This window comes from Marmota flaviventris, chromosome 2, assembly GCF_047511675.1.
Source record: "Marmota flaviventris isolate mMarFla1 chromosome 2, mMarFla1.hap1, whole genome shotgun sequence".
Classification (NCBI taxonomy): Eukaryota; Metazoa; Chordata; class Mammalia; order Rodentia; family Sciuridae; genus Marmota; species Marmota flaviventris.
In genome coordinates, this window is record NC_092499.1 from 119,968,217 (window position 1) to 119,986,843 (window position 18,627).

Consider the following 18,627-nt stretch of genomic DNA (forward strand, 5'->3'; position numbering starts at 1 on the left):
TGGCCTGAATTTCAATTTTCCAAGAAAAACTCAGTTTTGGTTTTATTATTAATAGAGATAGAACTATTCTGTGTTAAATATTAGAATCAGTTATTTTTATGTCAGATATTTAGTACTGCATGTTACATGTGTGATATAATACAACTTTACACAATTCTAACGAACAAAAACACACTAGAAAAAAAAATAAATAAATAAAAAGGGCTGGGGATGTGGGGATGTGGTTCCGTGTTTAGGCACCCCTGGGTTTAATCCCTGGTACCAAATAAATAAATAAATAAAATAAATACAAATTTTCCAACAAATTTTCCAATCCACAAATACTATGTAGATATCTTTTAGTCAATATTTTGTTGTTTTAGCATACCGATCTTAAGTGTTTTATTAAATTTGTACAAAGTATTTCATGTTCTTTATGCCATTGTAATTGGTATTATTTTTAATTTTCCATTTTATTTATTATTATTATCTTTTTAAATCAGGCTTTTTTAGTATAGTTATAGATGGTCAGAATGCTTTTATTTTATTTTATTGTTTTGCTTTGTTTTTTCATTTTTATGTGGTGCTAAGAATCAAACCCCAGTGCCTTATGCATGATAGGCAAGTGCTCTGCCACTGAGCTATAGCCCCAGCCCCTTTCTTTATTATTTTTTAGGAAATTTTTTTAATCGTAGATGGACACAATACCTTTATTTTATTTCTTTGTTTTTATGTGGTGCTGAGGATTGAACCCAGGGCCTCACACATGCTAGGCGTGCTCTGCCACTGAGCTATATAACCCCAGTCCCCCATTTTATTTATTTATTTCATTTTTTCATTGTACTGGGAATTGAAACTAGGGCCACATGTATGCTAGGCAAGCACTCTACCATGGAGCTACATCCCCAGCCTTTTTTATTTTATTTTTGAATTTTAAGACAGGGTCTTACTAAATTGCCCAGGGTTGGCCTAAAACTTGAGATCCTCCTGCCACAGCCTTCCAAGTAGGTGGTATTATAGGCATGCAGCTTCATGCCCAGCTAAAATTTTTCATTTTAGTTGTTCATTGCTAATCTGTAGGAATATAATTGATTTGTTTTTCTGTGTTGACCTTGTATCCTGTAACCTTGCTAAGGTCATTTATTATGGTAGCTTTTTTTAGAGTCTTTGTGATTTTCTATGTAGACAATTATATGTTCTGCTAGCAGAAATAGCCTTTCTTTTTCTCTTTCCACTTTTTAAAATTAGTGCATTGTAGTTACACATAATGATGGGATTTGTTGTTTCATGTTTGTAGGTGTATATATTATACCAATATAATTTGGCCAATATCATTCCCCAGCACTTGCCCCTTCCTTCCCCACATCTTACTGTCTGGTCCCTTTCCTCTACCCATTTCCCTTTGTTTTTCATCAGATCCTTGCCCCCTCCACCTGACACACACCCTTCTTTTCCTTTTTCCTGTCTAGCTTCCATATGAGAGAAAACATACAACTCCTGACCTTTTGAGATTGGCTTATTTTACTTACCATAATAGTCTCTAGATCCATCCATTTTCCTACAAATGACATAATTTTATTTTCTTCATGACTGAGTTAAACTCCATTGTATATGTATACCACATCTTCTTTATCCATTTATCCATTGGTGGACACTTGGGCTGGTACCATAGTTTGGCTATTGTGAATTGTGCTGCTATAAACATGGGTAGCGTGTATCAGTGTGATGACTTTAATTCTTCAGGATCAATACCAAGCAGTGGCATAGCTATGCCCATATGGTGGTTCCCTGCCTCGTCCTTTGAGGTTTTAAGGAGCAGAGACTGTCTTGTTTCTTCCCTTACACTCTGTCAGCCCTTTCATTTATTGTTCTTGACTTAGGCACTGTTTAGGACTTCCAGTAAATGCTGAGTAGAGTGGTGAGAGTGGACATCTATGCTTGTTCCTGAACGTGAGTGAAAGCATTCAGTCTTTTACTAGAAATATGACAATAGATATAGGATTGTTGTTGTTGGGGTTTTTTGTTTGTTTTGTTTTGTAACTGACTTTCATTGAGTTGAGGAAGTTCTATTCAATTCTTAGTTTACTGAGAGGTTTTATCATGAATAAATGTTGAATTTTTTTCCATGCCTCTTAACTTCTCTTTCATAGATCATCTTTTTTTAAAATCTTTTTTGCTGAATTCTTGTAATTCCTTAAACTTTACATTTCAATTTACTATTCTCTCTTCAACTTTGTCTATTTTGTTTTTTGACTTCTCTTTTGAAGGTTTTAATTTTAATTACTTCAGTGTCATTTCTAGGAATTTTGTCTGGTTTATCTTCAAATATGCCTACCTAATTTTATTAGTTTCTTTTTCTGTCTTCATATTTTCAGCATCCTCTTTCACTTCTTTATAAACATATTAAAATACTTTCTTGGGGCTGGGGATGTGGCTCAAGTGGTAGCCTGCTTGCGTGCGGCCCGGGTTCGATCCTCATGTACCACATACAAACAAAGATGTTGTGTCCGCCGATACTTGAAAAATAAATTTTAAAAAATAAAAAAAAAATAAAATACTTTCTTTTCTATTCTGTCTCATCATTCTACTTTATGTGGTATTTGCAGGTCTTGTCATTCGTTGTTTCAACTAATTCATGTACTCTGTGGTTTATTTCCTCATGAGCTTATTGATCTTTTATTATGAGCTCATGTTTCTTATAATTCTTTGTGAGAATTCTTTGAATCTGTGTTTAAAATAGATTCTTCCACAGAGGATTTTTGTTTACCTCTGCCAGGTGTCTAGGGGCAAGAGGGGAGATATCTTTGATAACCTCTTTTCTGGGGTCAGATCTGAGGCCTTTTCTCCCCTTTCCTGATTTCTTTTCATTCCCCTAAAAGCAAAGCCTCAGGCAAAAGTTTCATGTAATTAATTTGGGAAGTGATCTCAAGGAGCAAGAGTGAAAAATGGACAGAAAGAAACAAAGAATGAGGAAAAACCAGTACAAGATTGCCTTATCACGGAGATTTTTGATAGGTCTGTAAGGCTGTAAGCAACCTAGTGAGACCCTGTCTCAAAATAAGAAATAAAAAGGGCTGGGATGTGGCTCAGTGGTAAAGTGACCCTGGGTTCAGTCCCTGGTACCAATAAATAAATAAAAATAAAAATAATAAATGAAAAGAGCTGAGGATATAGCTCAGTGGTAAAATGCTCCTGGGTTCAATCCCCCAGTCCTCACTTTCACCAAAAAGTAAGAATATAAAATACAACAGTGCCTAGGAGTTACCTGACAACATGAACATCTATCACTCAGACCTTCAGGAGAGCATGGACTCTCCTATAGGCATACCCTGAAGGATCCTGCTCTATTGTTATTCTGGTTTCTGAATGACTCGCTTATATAGCACCAGTTGGGTTGAGCATGGTGGCCACGCCTATAATCCCAGCTACTCAGGAGGCTGAGGAAGGAGGTCAGCCTTAGCAATGCAACAAGACCCTGTCTTAAAACAAACAAACAAACTTAAAAAAAATACACAACAACAGTAACAACAAAACCTCCAGTTTGTGCTTTAACATTATATAGTTTGTGAAGGATTTGGAAATGATAACATAACCTCCCACACACTGAAAGATAGTGTGTGATCCACAAGGAGGGAGCAGAGAGAAGCCAAAACTTTGATCCTTCCAATAAATAATTTCTCAATGACAAAACACAAACCCTGGAAAGGAGATAACTATCAATCCAAAGATAGCAGTCCCTGGGAAGATGGATCCTTTCCCAAGTAAATTCTCTCCCAGTGACAGTGAAACTACACATCAATCTTGTCCCTGTGACAATACAATGACCCCTGAAGGTCACTTGAGCACTGGTCCCTGAACTCTGAACCCTCCATCACTGCCTTGTAAAAACACTGCCTAATAAAAACCCGTGCCTAGTAAAAACAAATTCCAGATGTTTGCAACCTTTTGCCCATGAACTGTTAAAGTCTTCAAAGACTAGGTCGCCTCCCAATGTAACTTATATAAACCCTTACCTCTCCTGTAATCAGGGGCCATTTTCTTTCTTTCTTTTTCTTTTTAATTTTTTTAGTTGCCAATGGACCTTTATTTTATTTACTTATATGCAGTGCTGAGAATTGAACCCAGTGCCTCACACATGCTTGGCAAGCTGTCTGCCACTGAGCTACACCCTCAGCCCTAAAGGGGCCATTTTCTACCAGAAAGTGAGCCCCTCCAATGCCTGACTCCACTACTGAATAAAAAGCATTGCTGATCCATGAAGTCTGCTCCCGTTCCTATTGTTTGTGCTTTCATTATGGTGCCAAGACTGTTTTGGTTATTTTTGCTTACAGTTTGAATCTGGAATGTTCCCCAATGGCCCACATGTTAAATGCTTGGTTCCCAGTTTGGCACAATTAAGAGTCAGTAGATACTTGAAGAGCTATGTCCTAGTATGAGGCTTTAGGTCATTTGAGGGTGTGTCCTCGAAGGAGATAATGGGACTCCAGACCCTTCATTCCCAGCCATGGGTGAATGGTTTTCCTCCACTACACACCTCTGCCATGATGTGCTGCCTAACCACAGATCCAACTGACCATAGACTGAAATCTCCAAAACTGTGAGTTATCATAAGCTGCTCTCTCTCTCACCAAGGATTGAACCCAGGGGCACTTAACCACTGAGCCACGTCACCATCCCTTTTTTATATTTTATTTAGAGACAGGGTCTCACTGAGTTGCTTAGGGCCTCTCTAAGTTCCTGAGGCTGGCTTTGAATTTGAAATCATCCTGCCTCAGCCTCCTGAGCTGCTGGGATTCATGGCACCCAGCTAAGCTTAACTGTTTATAAGTTAATTATCTCAGGAGTTTTGTTACAGTAATGTTTCCATTACTGTATCTGACTAATACAGACAAGTTTTGATGTTTTATTTGTTATTTTAGGGAGTAGTTTCTCTACTCAGACGATTTGCATATTACCAGGTACAGGGAAAAAATGGTCATTTTTTAAAAATATTTGTTTTTTAGTTGTAGGTAGACACAATATCTGTATTTTTGTTTTTATGTGGTACTGAGGATCAAAACCCAGTGCCTCACTCATGCTAGGTAAGCGCTGTACCTCTGAGCCACAACCCCAGCCCCAAATGGTCATTATTATCAAAATGCTTACACATGCACTTTAATAATTTAAAAATTATTTTTCAAATTTTCCTGAGTATTGAAATCAAACGTCCCTTTTGTAGAATTCACGTTTGTGTACTGTTTTGCAATATAGGCCCGTTAATCATAATAGCAGCAGCAGCAGCTACAAGCTTTTGAACACCTACTATGTATCAGACACTTGCTGTATTTTTCATGGTCACTATCTCAGTGAGTCCTCAGGATCGTCACAGGATAGTCACTCTGGTTCCCACTTTACAGATGAGGAAACTTTGCCCTAGGGAGGTTGACCAAGGCCACAAAGCATGTAAATTGTTCAGCCAGGATTTATTCCAGACCTTCCCTACTTTCACTGGGTAGTATGCTTTTCTTCGGAAAAGCCCTCTCTTCTCCTTTATCTTTACAGAGTTGGTGACTGTCTCTGCTGGTACTTTGTAGAAGTGAGTAGAAACCCAGACCGAGTCGCAGGTTACCAAGTCAGAGCTATCTGCCCCCATGTCCCAGCCTGGGGGCCACTCAGTGGGCATTTCACTCTTTTTAATTTTTTTTTTTTTTTGTGTGTGTGTGTGTTGGTGGTGCTGGGTATTGAACCCAGGGCCTGTGCATGCAAGGCAAGCACTCTTCCAACTGAGCTATATCCCTAGCCCTAAAAAAAAAAAAAAGTTAATATATATTTTTAGTTGTTGATTTACCTTTATTTTATTCATTTATATGTGGTACTGAGAATCGAACTCAGTGCCTCACACATGCTAGGCAAGTGCTCTACCACTGAGCCACAAGCCTTGAGTGCTGTAGGTAAAAAGCAAGTTGTAGTCTAAGGGCATCCAGAAAATATAGGGCTTCTTTTGGTTAAAATGTGGGGGATGGGGAGGCTGGGAAGAGGTCTCTCCAAGACTCTGGGGGAACTAGGGCATAGCTGGCATAGTCCTTTTGCAGGACGATTGAGTATGTGCACCTATTATCAGCATGGGCAAGGATCCTGGAGGCAGAGGAACATCAAGGCCAATATCTTGTTTAATAGATTAGTGAACTGAGGTCCAGAGACGGGTGGCCTAGTGAAAGAACCCAGATTCAACACAGGTCTTCTCTGCTCAATGCAGGGCCAAATCTTCTCTTCTGTTAGCTCTGTGTGCCTGGGTTAGGTGTCTGCTGTGTGTCACTGCATATGTAAATGTGCTTATTTATTTGAGCCCATGCACTGTGCTTTCCATGAGCAAGTGCCCAAGTATGTGTGTATGTGGGGCTCTAGGGATTGCATTCACAGGCTGAGCAGCCTGCAGCAAGAGGACACACATGGACTAGGGATGTAGCTCAGTGGTAGAGCACTTGCCTAGCAGGCAAGGGTCCTGGGTTTGAGTCACAGTACTGTAAAAACAAAATAAATAAATAATAAAATTTAAAAATACTAAATAAATAAATAAAAGACATACATTCCTCATCTGGGCCACATCCATGTTTGCAGAAGACAGGCATTTTCTCATGCAGAGGCACAGAGGGAGGAATGTGACTCCATGATTCTGCTAACTTGTGCCTTAAACTGTACGAAAGCTTGAGGTTGGCTGGGTCCTTGGTAGTGTCATTGTCTTTAGATACCCATGGCTACCAGCAGCAATGTTGATTACCCTTCCTGTGTGCTGGGGCTGCACTACTAAAGTCCCCAAGGCCCTATAGAATGGCCAAAATTGTCTGCCCTCGCCTGGTACCCTCCAAGTTTTTCCCCGCCATGCTCTTATCATTTCAGGAGGAGGAACTCATCTGTCCACCTCAGAAGCTCTCAGAAGCCAGAGAACTTCTCTTATGGCCCCACAGACCTGCATTTTACCCAGGATGTGTTGATAAAAGTGTACAGAACAAGGGGGCCAGGGCAAGTGGAGCTGCTGAGACACCAGGCAGAATCTTCTCCAGGCACCTGGGCCTCATTGAAAATCCCTAATCTGCAAGTGACATCACGATCTGTGTGGTTCTGCAAGACTCAAACAGGAAGTCAACATTTTTCCCACTACCGATGAACTGCCATCAATCACCAAGCACTCATGGTGCAAAAATGACTTCAGAATGTGGATAAGGAAATATAGTGAATGAGTCCTAGATATCCTGTTATACCATGAAACAGGATGCCAAGAAACACTGAGAGAACGTGTCAAAAGGACACAGGAAACAATTTCACCAGCTAAAGGCAGAATTATTTGAACATTAGCAAAATTAATAACTGCAATAGATTGACACCCATCAAACAGGTTTAAATCCACTAGTTCATATACATTTAAAGGAATAACTCACTTGTCATCTCAGGAGTAAGCAACCGGTAAGTAAGGGAAAGCATTAAGTACTCATTCTTTTATCAGGGTAACTAATTATGAGGAAAAGTTTCACTTTGCAGAAGTATGCAGGCTAGCAAAAGATATAGCTGGGAATGTTTCTCAGTGGTAGAATACCTTGGGTTCAATCCCCAGTACCGCCAAAGGAGAGAGAGAGAGAGAGAGAGAGAGAGAATGCAGCTAAATATTATTTTGCAACCCTTTCTGAAGCTAAGCAATAGCTGCAAATGTCGCAAAAAGAGACACGATCAAAAATTACATGTCCCCCATGGAAGCACATCACCCCTAGGAAGCTTGAGTTTGCTTCAAAATAACCCAAGGGTTGAGGGACGAGTGGGTGACACAGAGATAAATAAGGCTGATCATGTGACACACAGGTACTCAGAAATTCATTGTATTATTCTCCATTTTTGTTTATGCCTGAGATTTTCTGTAATAAAGTTTTCCAATGCCCCTGTCTCTGGGCAGGACATATGGCCTGTTCCTGAAGTCTCATTCCTTGACGCAGACTAAAGGGGCAGCAGTGTCTGCAGCCTGTTCTCACTCTGGCAGGCTGCTGCTGGGTGTGAGGGCTCAACTGACTGATCAACCACATTTCAAAACCTCATGAATTTCCTACAGGCCAAAACAAGTCACATGGCTAAGTGCAAAGTCAAAAGGTGGAAAAATTTGGTCCACCCACCCTGATAAGGGAGTGGGTGGATAATTCTATCGCTGGGGAGCAAAGATTTAAACCAATAACTGTATAGCAACCTTTTCAGACCCATGCCACTGCCTTGATTGAGTCTCAGCATTTTTTGCCAGGACGACAGGAGCATCCTGCTAGGGGACCTCCCTATCTCTGGTCTGCTCCCTCCAAATCTCACTGTGACCATGATGACCTTCCCTCTCTCTCAGCTAGCTTTCCTCCAGTTTCATATATGTGTATGTGTGTTTTAATATATACAACATAAAATTTATCTTTTTATTTATTATTTTTTAAAAAATATTTATTTTTTAGGTGTAGATGGACACAACACAATGCCTTTATTTTTATGTGGTGCTGAGGATCGAACCCGGGTCCCACCGGTGGTAGGTGAGCGCTCTACTGCTGAGCCACAATCCCAGCCCCTTTATTTCTTATTTTAATTTTTTTGAGGGTCTGGGGATTAAACTCAAGTCCTCATGCATACTAGGTGAGTGCCCTAACATTGAGCTACATCCCCAGCCAAAGTTTATCCAATTAACCATTTCTAAGGATACAGTTCAGTAGTGTCAAGTATATTCACATCATTGTGCAACAGATCTCCGGAACTTTTACATATTGCATAAGTGAAACTTGATACCTGTTGAACAACTCCCCATCTCCCACTTCCTCCAGCCCTGGCAACCACTATTCTATGTTCTGTTTCCATGGATTTACTTTAGATATGAATGGAAACATAACATTTGTCTTTTTGGGTTTTTATTTGTTTGTTTAAAGCCATTTTTCTAAAAACACGTTTTTATTTTAATGTCTACACACACAGCACACACACGTATATATTGTATTTGTCTTTGTGACTGGCTTATTTCACTTAGTAAATGTCCATGTTGTGCCATATGTCCGAATTTCCTTCCTTTCTAAGGCTGAGCAATATTCTATTGTGTGTGTATGTTGCATTTACTTATCCATTTATCCCTTGATGGGCACCTGCATTACTTTCTGGTCTTGGCCATCACAAAGAGTGCTGCTGTGAACATGGTGTGCAAATATCTCTTCAAGTCTTGCTTTCAGTTCTTTTGGATTATGCATCCAGAAGTGGTATTGCTGGATCATATGATTATTCTGTATTTAGTGGTTTTTCTCCCCTCAGCGAAGGAGCTTGATCTTAGGGCCACTATTTTTCTGACCTATATCCTCAGCCATTTTTATTTTTTTATCTTGAGACAGGGTGTCACTAAGTTGCTGAGGCTGGCCTCCAACTTGTGATCCTCCTTCCTCAGCCTCCCAAGTGGCTGGGGTTACAGATGTGCACCATCCAGCCCACCTCTATATTTAATTTTTGGGGAACAGCCACATTGTTTCTTATAGTGGCTGCACCATTTTACATTCTCATCAACAGTGCAGAAACGGTCCAATTTCTCCACTTCCTCACCAACACTTGTTATTTTGATAATAACTTCTTACTGGGAGTCAGTTTTTTTAATTAAGCTTTTTGTGTTGGAATAATTATAGATTCACTTGCAGTTACACAAACTAGAAAAAAAAAGAAAGAAAGTATAAACCTGGAACTTTGGTACACATCCGTACCAAAGTGACTTGGGAGGCTGAGGCAGGAGGATCACAAGTTTGAGGCTAGCCTCAGAAACTTAGCAAGTCCCTGTCTCAAAATAAAATTGAAAAAAGTGAGGGGGTGCTGGGGATGTAGTTTATTGGAAGAGTGCCCCTGGGTTCAATTTCCTGGGTTTAATCAGTAGTACTTCATGAAAGAAAGAGAAAGAGGGAAGGAAGGAGGGAAGGAGGGAAGGAGGGAAGGAGGGAAGGAGGGAAGGAAGGAAGGAAGGAAGGAAGGAAGGAGGGAGGGAAGGAAGGAAGGAAGGAAGGAAGGAAGGAAGGAAGGAGAATATAGAGAGATCCTGTGTACCCTTCACCTGGTTTCCCTCTTGTTTTCTCTAGTGGCAAAATCTTTCAATAGTACAATATCCACAACCAGGAAATTGACATTGATCCAACCCACAGATCTTCTTTGGATTGCAGCAGTTCACATGTTCAGAGAGACCTTTTGAACAAACAGATATGAAGATATCACTTACCTGCTTATAATTTTTCCAAGGATACCCATTGCATCATTGTTTGAATTAGTTAAAAGAAATCAAAAAAGCTGAAATGTTCACCAATAGAGTAATGGTTTAATAGATTACATTATATTTATATAATTGGCACATGTGCATGCTGGGGAGGCTGAGGCAGAAGGATCCCAAGTTCAAGGCCAGCCTGGGCAATGCAGCAAAACCCTGTCTCAAAATAAAACATAAAAAGGGCTGGAGATGGAGCTCAGTGGTCAAGTACCTCTGAGTTCAATCCCCATTACTGCAAAAACTAAACTAAAATTAAAATAAAAGGAAACCAATGACATTTATATTATCTGACAGTAAAACCTATCATCTTGGGGGGCTGGGGTTGTGGCTAAGTGTTAAGTGCTCGCCTAGCAGGTGCAAGGACCTGGGTTCAATCCTCAGCACCACATAAAATAAAATAAAGGTATTGTGTCAACTACAACTAAAAAATACTTAAAAAACAACAACAACAACAACAAAAAAAAAACAACTATCATCTTGGGACTGTAGATGTACTTCAATAGTAGAGAGCTTGCCTAGCATGTTTGAGGCCCTGGGTTTGATCAAACAAAACAACCACAAAACAATTATCTGTCTATACTTTGTATGAATCTTTTATGTGTGCATGATTTTATAACATGATACATTTGTCATTTGGAAAGTTTTGATTGACTAAGTTATGCAAATCTTACAAATTTTGACACATTTCATTATACAATATTGAAAAATCACATGTTAATATCACTACTAATCACAAAGTCTTTTAGTATTGGGAAGCTTGTCAAGTTCACAGTGATGGATACAGTGTTCCAAAGTTTTGACTTTTGCTTGAAAGCTCAGATTTTTGTTATCGGCACCCAGTACTACCTGTTCTTTCACATGGAGTGACAGGCATACTTCATTCATTGTTGAGAAAATATCTGCTAACTATCTGAAAATATATCTGAATTACCATATTTTGTCAGTCTTTCAGATAAAAATGATAATGGTATTCTTTCAAAAAAGCAGCCATAGGGCTGGGGATGTGGCTCAAGTGGTAGCGCGCTGGCCTAGCATGCATAAGGCACTGGGTTCGATTCTCAGCACCACATAAAAATAAAGATATTGTGTCCACCTAAAACTAAAAAATATTTTTTAAAAAAGCAGCCATACACTGGGTGTAGTGGTACATGTCTGTAATCCCAATGGCTCAGGAGACTGATACAAGAGGACTGTGAGTTCAAAGCCAGCCTCAGCAACTTAGCAAGGCCCCATCTGAAAAAAAAAAAATGAAAAGGGCTGGGGACATAGCTCAGTGGTAAAGCACCATATTTGGTACCAAAAGAAAAGAAAAAAGCAGACAGTTCAGGTGACATCTCAGCCAATCACAGAGGCACTTTTCCTGGAGCCCACCATCCTCCTTTGGTAAACAGAAGTGCATACTTCTCCTTTTGTCACTCAAAATATTAAAATAACAAAGGTGTATACATCTTATAGGTTAAGAGTTAATAAAATTGATACTTTTTACTGCTCTGTCAAGGTCATTCATAAACTAAACTTTTCTAAAAATTGCAAACACATGGCAATGAAAAGTACTAGTACTTGGCACAGAGCATGCCTATAATTCCAGCAACTCAGGAGACTGAAGCAGGATGATTGCAAGTTCAAGGCCAGCCTCAGCAACTTAGTGACGCCCTAAGCAACTTAGCAAGACCCTGTCTCAAAATAAAATATAAAAAGGGGCTGGGGGTGGTGGTGTTGGAGTTGTGGCTCAGTGGCAGAGCACTTGCCTAGCATGTGTGAGACCCTGGGTTCGATCCTCAGCACCACATAAAAATAAATAAAATAAAGATATTGTGTCCAACTACAACTAAAAAAATAAATATTAAAAAAAGTCACCTTATTTTTAAAAGGGGGAGGCTGGGGTGTAGCTCAGTAGTTAAGTGCCCCTAGGTTCTCCCACCCCCCCAAAAAAGAAATGAAAAATAGAAAAGTACTAGAGATTACTAGTACAATTTGGTGTCAGGGAGGAAAGACTTTCATTACCCACTTAGGGTCATTAATGAAGACCTGCAAATAAAACTAATAAAAGACAAATTAACAGGGGAACACAGCTTCATTAATATTTATGTGCATGGGCATTCACAGAACAGAACTGAGACTCTATGAAGTGACTGGACTTGGGGACTTATACCACTGAGACAAAGGAAAGAGAGTTTGGGCTACAAGGGTGATAATTTGTGGGAAGTGACCAGGACATCTATGGGGGACCCAATGGAAGATAAGGGCTATTTTACTAAGGACTGTTTATGCAAACTCATCTCACTGCCTGCTCTCCATCCCTGTGGGGAGAAGCTTTTCCCTTTCTGGTACAGGGACAAACATCTTCACAGAGGGAAATTTATGCCTGGTATTTTGACATATAAGAGGGCAGAGAACTCTTCCTGTAGCAGTTGGTTGTTCATTGCCTTCAGCTGGAAATAATCCTCATGCCAATTGGCTTATTTTGACCCCCTTCAGGTGCTACTGTCTTAACTTGTGCTAAAGTGATAACACATTCACTATTACTTTAGAGCCATCAGTCAAGTGAGAAGGGCATATAGGGTCTCAGTATTACTATGAAAACAGTTTTGACATTGCAGATCTCCTCGAAGTATCTTGGGGACTTTCAGGTTCCACTTAGAGAACACTGCCCTCTCTTGATTTACTTGTTTACCCAAACCAACAAATTTACCATTTAAAAGTATCCCCTCAGTCCAGTATGGTGGCACATGACTGTAATCCTGGCAGCTCAGAGGCTGAGGCAGGAGGACTCAAGTTCAAAGCTAGCCTCAGAACTTAGTTAGGCCCTAAAGCAACTCAGCAAGACCCTGTCTCTAAATAAAATATAAAAAAGGCTGGAGATATGGCTCAGTGTTTAAGCACCCCTGGGTTCAATCCCTGGTACCAAGAAAACAAAACAAAACAAAACAAAAAAACCCAAAGCCACCCTCATCAATTTAGCAAGGCCTTAAGCAACTCACTGAGACCCTGTTTCAAAATAAAACATAAAAAAGGCTGGGATGGCTCAGTGGTAAAGCACCCCTAGTTCAACCCCTGGCACTCCCAGAAAAAAGAAAAAAATTCCCTTCTACAATTCCCCACTGCTTAGTGTAAAGTACAAAAAGCACTTTGGCCTAATATCCAAAGCCCTAAGAACCCGGCCTTGGCCTCCCAGCTCCTGTATCACCCTGTATTCAAACACCAGGCCTGCAAGGAAGTTACTTGGGATTCCCAGAATAGAGGGGCATTTTCTCCAAAGAATTCTTTTTTTGCACTACTAAGAATCAAAGCCAGGGCCTTGCACATGCTGGGCAAACACTCTGCCCTGAGCTATACCTGAGCCCCTACCAAGCATTCTTTTTTTAAATTTTTTAGTTGTAGATGGACACAATACCTTATTTATTTTTATGTGGTGCTGAAGATGGAACCCAGTGCCTCACACGTATGAGGCAAGCGCTCTACCACTGAGCCACAACCCCAGCCTCCTCCCAAGCATTCTTTAAGCCCAGCCCCACAAGCCTCTCCCTGACCACCTCCACCTGGATAAGAGTTGTCAGTGGATGGCTGTGTGTGCTAGTGGGGAGGGATACAGAGCAATTGGCCAAGCATCCTGGGCTTAGTTTGCCTTAGGATCCCTGGTGTCAGATCTAGAATTTTGTGCAAGGGGAATGGCAGGGTTAGGGAGACAGACTGTTAGGAAGCAGTTAGATATAAGCAGTGGGTCAGGAGTTTAAGAAAATACTTACCATAGAGCAAATCAGTTCATCAACAATCCTGCCTCAGGGGCACCTCAAGGTCAGACAAGATAGCTGTTTCAGACCCTTGCCTGATCTCAGCCCTACAAACTATTCCTCTTACAACAGGAGGAAGATGGATAAATTCAGGGGGTAAGAAGCAAAGGACGGGATATGTTTGCTCAGAGTGGCATAAACGCTAAAAAACAAGACCCTATGCAAACAACACAGACCAGAATCTCAGACCTAGGAAAGCACAATGATTAAGACTGGAGCCCACTGACCATAAATTCTGAAAAACCAGTTTCAATTAGGACCTGTCAGCCAGGCCAAGATGATCGAGAGTTGCCCTTTGGTTCTTAGCAATGTAGTCTGCCCATCCAGAGCCCAGAGGTGATACTTGAGTGGGACCTTATAACAATTTCCCTCCAACTGCAGTAAAAACTGAGACACAAAGAAGTGAGTTGTCTCTGAGGGGCCTGTTCACTCCTTTGGTGCTCACACCCTCTCTCCCCCTCCCTTTCCATTGCCATCTTCTTTATCACTCTCTCTTTTTTTAATATTTGTTTATATTTTAGTTGCACACAATACCTCTATTTATATGTGGTGCTGAGGATTGAACCCAGGGCCTCGAGCATGCTAGGCAAGTGCTCTACCGCTCAGCCACAACCGCAACCCTCCTTCTTTCTTTTTTAATAAACCTTGCTATACTTTGAAATCTCTTGCTTGAAATCCTCTCCTAGGAAGATTTCAGCAATCTCTGGTAAGATCTAATCTCAAGTATGATCTTATCTCTGTTATCAGGGAGACCTGTCAGGCCTATACTGGCAAATTTAATTAAAAGTCACATATTTTTGTTTGCTAAATCTGGTAACCTTAGACAGGCTCCTTTCTGTTGTCAAGATCCTGGCTCTGTTTCAGGGATGGACTTGAGAATGTCCACTGGAACCACAGTGGGACAAGCCTAGGGATGTCTGATAAAATGTAAAAGCTCAGTTAAAATTGAATTTAAAGATAAACAACAAATAGAAGCTCCAGTTGGGCAAGCAGTTAGCACATGGTTTTTATAAGATGAACAACAATTTTTGAGTATTAACTTGACCCACATATTTCATGGAATGGGACATAGTTATATTTACAAAAAATTCATTGTTTAGCTGAAAGTCAAATTTAATTGAAAGTCCCATATTTTTGTTTGCTAAATCTGGTAACTTTAGACAGGTCATTACTATTCAGCACCGGAAACAAGGTAAGCCCCTTTCCACTCACCTAGCCACCTGCCTGCCTTTCTCAGACAGAGTCCCTACTGCCTGCAAAAAGCTTATACAACTCAGGAAATTTGCCCTTTCAGTCCCAAAGCTGCCAGGGTAGGAGCAGAAGCAATCTGTGGGCTGAGATGGACACACAGGGTGAGACTGCGCCCTTGGATAACTAACTCGTCCCACAGAGGGGACTCTCTCACAGCCTGGACCTTCTCAGGGTGCCTGAGACACCGCCCTCCACCCTTGACCCACATTTTTCCTGCTCCATACCCCCACCCAGTCCTCCCTCTAGCCTTCCTGGGCTGGTACCTCTGCAGCCCCTCCCCTGCAGAAACCGAAACCCAGCTCTAGCCCTGCAGAGGCCCCTGGAGTCCCCTGGGGGTGGGGGGGGGGGTGGGCTCTGGTCTGAGGCTGGGGACAGGATAAGTTCTCCCTCCCAGCCTGTGGCTCACTACCAGCCACAGCTGTCTCAGGTCCTCTCCTTTTAAGGACTGGAGGGCTAACTCTCCTCCCCTCTGGGAAGATTTCCTCCTTCCAAAGGTCCCAGAGTGGGGGTGTCCTCCAGCCTGATTGAGGCCCTCAGTTTCCTCCACTCCCAGAACCTTGACCATTTTCTCTGTGGGGAGAATAGACCCAAAGGCAGGCACCTTCCCCACTTCCTGTAGGACCATCTGGTCTGGCTCAAATCTGACCTTTGTCCACCTTTAGCTTCTTCCCCCAGAAGGGGCCACAGGGAAGAGGTTTAGAAGAGGCGGCCTAGTCCCTTGGAGAGTCTATAGAGACAGGCAGGAGACCCAGGTTAAACTGCCCCCAAACCGTGAAGTCAGGAACCTTAGAAGCCCTCACTGTTTGTCCCAGTGGGACAGAGAACAGGCAGAAGAGGACCAGAATGAGGCCCTCTTACAGCGCAGGGCCACAGTTCAGGGCAGTACTGATTGAGCCCTTTACAGCCATCTTCTCTTGATCCTCACCTAGTCCTGCCCCACTGGGCTCACCATCTTCAAGGCCCAGATGAGAACACTGAGGCTCACAGAAAGTCAGTCGGTTGCTGAGGGCCACGGGCATGCCATCTGAAGCCACGCCCAGGTGCTCCTGTTACTGGCAGCCTAGACCAGGGAACCGCCTGGACCCCAGCTGGCTGGATTCAGCCAGTGCCCACCCCAAAAATATGTGGCGGCGCACACCTGTAATTCCAGCGACTCAGGAGGCTGAAGCAAGAAAATTGCAGGATTGAGGCCAGTTTGAGCTACTCAGTGAGACCCTGTTTCAAATTTTAAAAATAAGTAAAAGGGCTGGGGGTGTAGCTCAGTGGTAGAGTGCCTGGGTTCAGGAAAAAAAGAAATAAAGGAAGGGAGGGAGGGAGAGAAGGGAAAGCAAGGAATGAGAGACAGGTAAATGAGAAATGAAAGACTGAGACCAGGCAGAGATACACCGCAGAGTTTATTTGTCAGAGCTGACAAATAAAGGCCATCTCTCTATAGTGGAGAGAGGCAAAGCAGGCTTGGGTTCTGGGACTTTTATGGAGCCGGCTCAGCAATCAGAGCTGGGCGGGTCCTAATGCAGGCGGTTAGAGGTTGGGTTGGGATGAGGGAGTGGTGAGCCTTTCTCAGAAACGCCCTTGGGGGGGAAAGTGAAACTTTTTCCTTAAAATGGTGGCTGTCCCTTAAGATGGCAGTCCAAATGCTAAGCAAGGACCTTACGGAAAGAAAAGAAGGAAGAAGGAAGGAGAAGGGGAAGGGAAGGGCAGAGAAGGGAAGGGAGGGAGGAAGAGAAAGAGGGAAAGCAAGCAGCCACCTTACCTTTGTTTAAAAACAACACCAAAAGGCCATGCAAGGTGGCGCAGCTGATAGGGAGATCCCTGGCAGGGAGCTGAAAAGATAATGAGCTCCATGAGGACTCAGAAGGGCTCCTGGCTGAAGGTCAAGCCCAGGCCCTCCAGGCTCAGCTTTTTAGGCTAAAGTGGTATGGTTTTGGTGTTTTTGTGGCTCGGGAGGCTGGGCAGAAAGATCACGAGTTCAAAGCCAGCCTCAGCAATTTAGTGAGGCCCCAAGCAACTCAGCAAGACCCTATTTCTAAATAAGACATAAAACAGGGCTGGAAATGTGTCTCGGTGAAGCACCCCTGGGTTCAATCCCTGGTACAAAAAAAACAAGAACACCAAAACGGTAACACTTTACCCTTTCTTAACAGCCTTGATTACTCTGAACTGTGTATCTCAGCCAGCTGTGGTGGTGCACGCCTGTAATTCCAGCAGCTCGGGAAGCTGAAGCAGGAGGATCGTGAGTTGAAAGCCAGCCTCAGCAACTTAGTGACAACCTCGCTCAAAATAAAAAAATAAAAAGGGCTGAAGAGGAACAAAACAAAAGAGTGTACCTTTACTCACTTATCTGTCTCCCACCAGACACTGAGTCCCTTCAGGGCTGGGGCAGAGTCTACTTATGTCCTATACTGTACTTAGCACAAAGCAGGGTCTCAGTTAAATATGTCCTGAAATAAACGATCCAGATGGGGGAAGACCTGGTGCAGTTCCCTTCAGGATTCTGGCCAGACTAGGCTTCAACCCATTTTTCTTGCTTTAGGGCCAAGACAACCCTCCCCATCCCTCTTGCTCTCCTGACTAGTGGCCAAAGGCCAAAACCAACTCAGGCCAAAGACAAATATAAATTTGTTTTTCTGACCTATGACCCAAATTAATATATTTTGTTTTTCTCAAAGGTATACCCCATATTCTAGAAGTTAAAGCTGACTACTTCAGAAGCCCTAACAATCAAAGAGGACTTGGACCCTAGTGGATCACAGGGGGCTCACTCTGGATCCAGAAGTGAGGAGCTGGTGAGCTGTGTTCGGTCCACACCTTTATGTGTGTATTGGAGTGGGGGTGGGTACCCTGAGCCTGGATTCTAGAGGGGTCGGCAAAGGAAGGGTACAGGGCTGGGGTTGTGGCTCAGTGGAAGAGCACTTGCCTAGCATGTGTGAGACACTGGGTTTGATCCTCAGCACCATGTAAATAAATAAAATAAAGGCACTGTGCCCATCTAAAACTATATGTATATGTATGTGTGTGTATATGCCTATGTATATATGAAAGGGTATGGCCTATACCAGTTCTGCCAAGTTCACCATTCAGCCATCATCCACTAGCAATCCACCCATCCATACAGAAGATGGTGAAGACGACAAACAAGTTTCCAGTCTTCATGATGCTCATGTTCCAGTCCTCTTTGGAATAAAGCAAAGCCCATCAATAACACAGGGAGAATAAGTCAAAGATGTCACCTGGCTCTTTGCACTAGAAAGAGACTTCACAGAAGCACCTTCTTTTGCTGTCTTTAATAGCAGCCACCTCCTTGGCTATGGGTCCCCAGCCCAGTCCAGAAGC

At 42.2% G+C, this 18,627-nt stretch overlaps 1 long non-coding RNA gene across 1 annotated transcript in view; it reads right to left on the bottom strand.

Moving 5' to 3' along the window:
* Positions 1–10,283: 10,283 nt before the first annotated feature.
* The window catches only part of LOC139704734 (uncharacterized), a 45,631-nt gene continuing 37,287 nt past the window's right edge, over positions 10,284–18,627 (bottom strand). Inside the window, exon 3 of the long non-coding RNA XR_011706703.1 lies at positions 10,284–10,408. This is a non-coding gene — a long non-coding RNA (uncharacterized lncRNA). The remainder of the gene's footprint in view (positions 10,409–18,627) is intronic.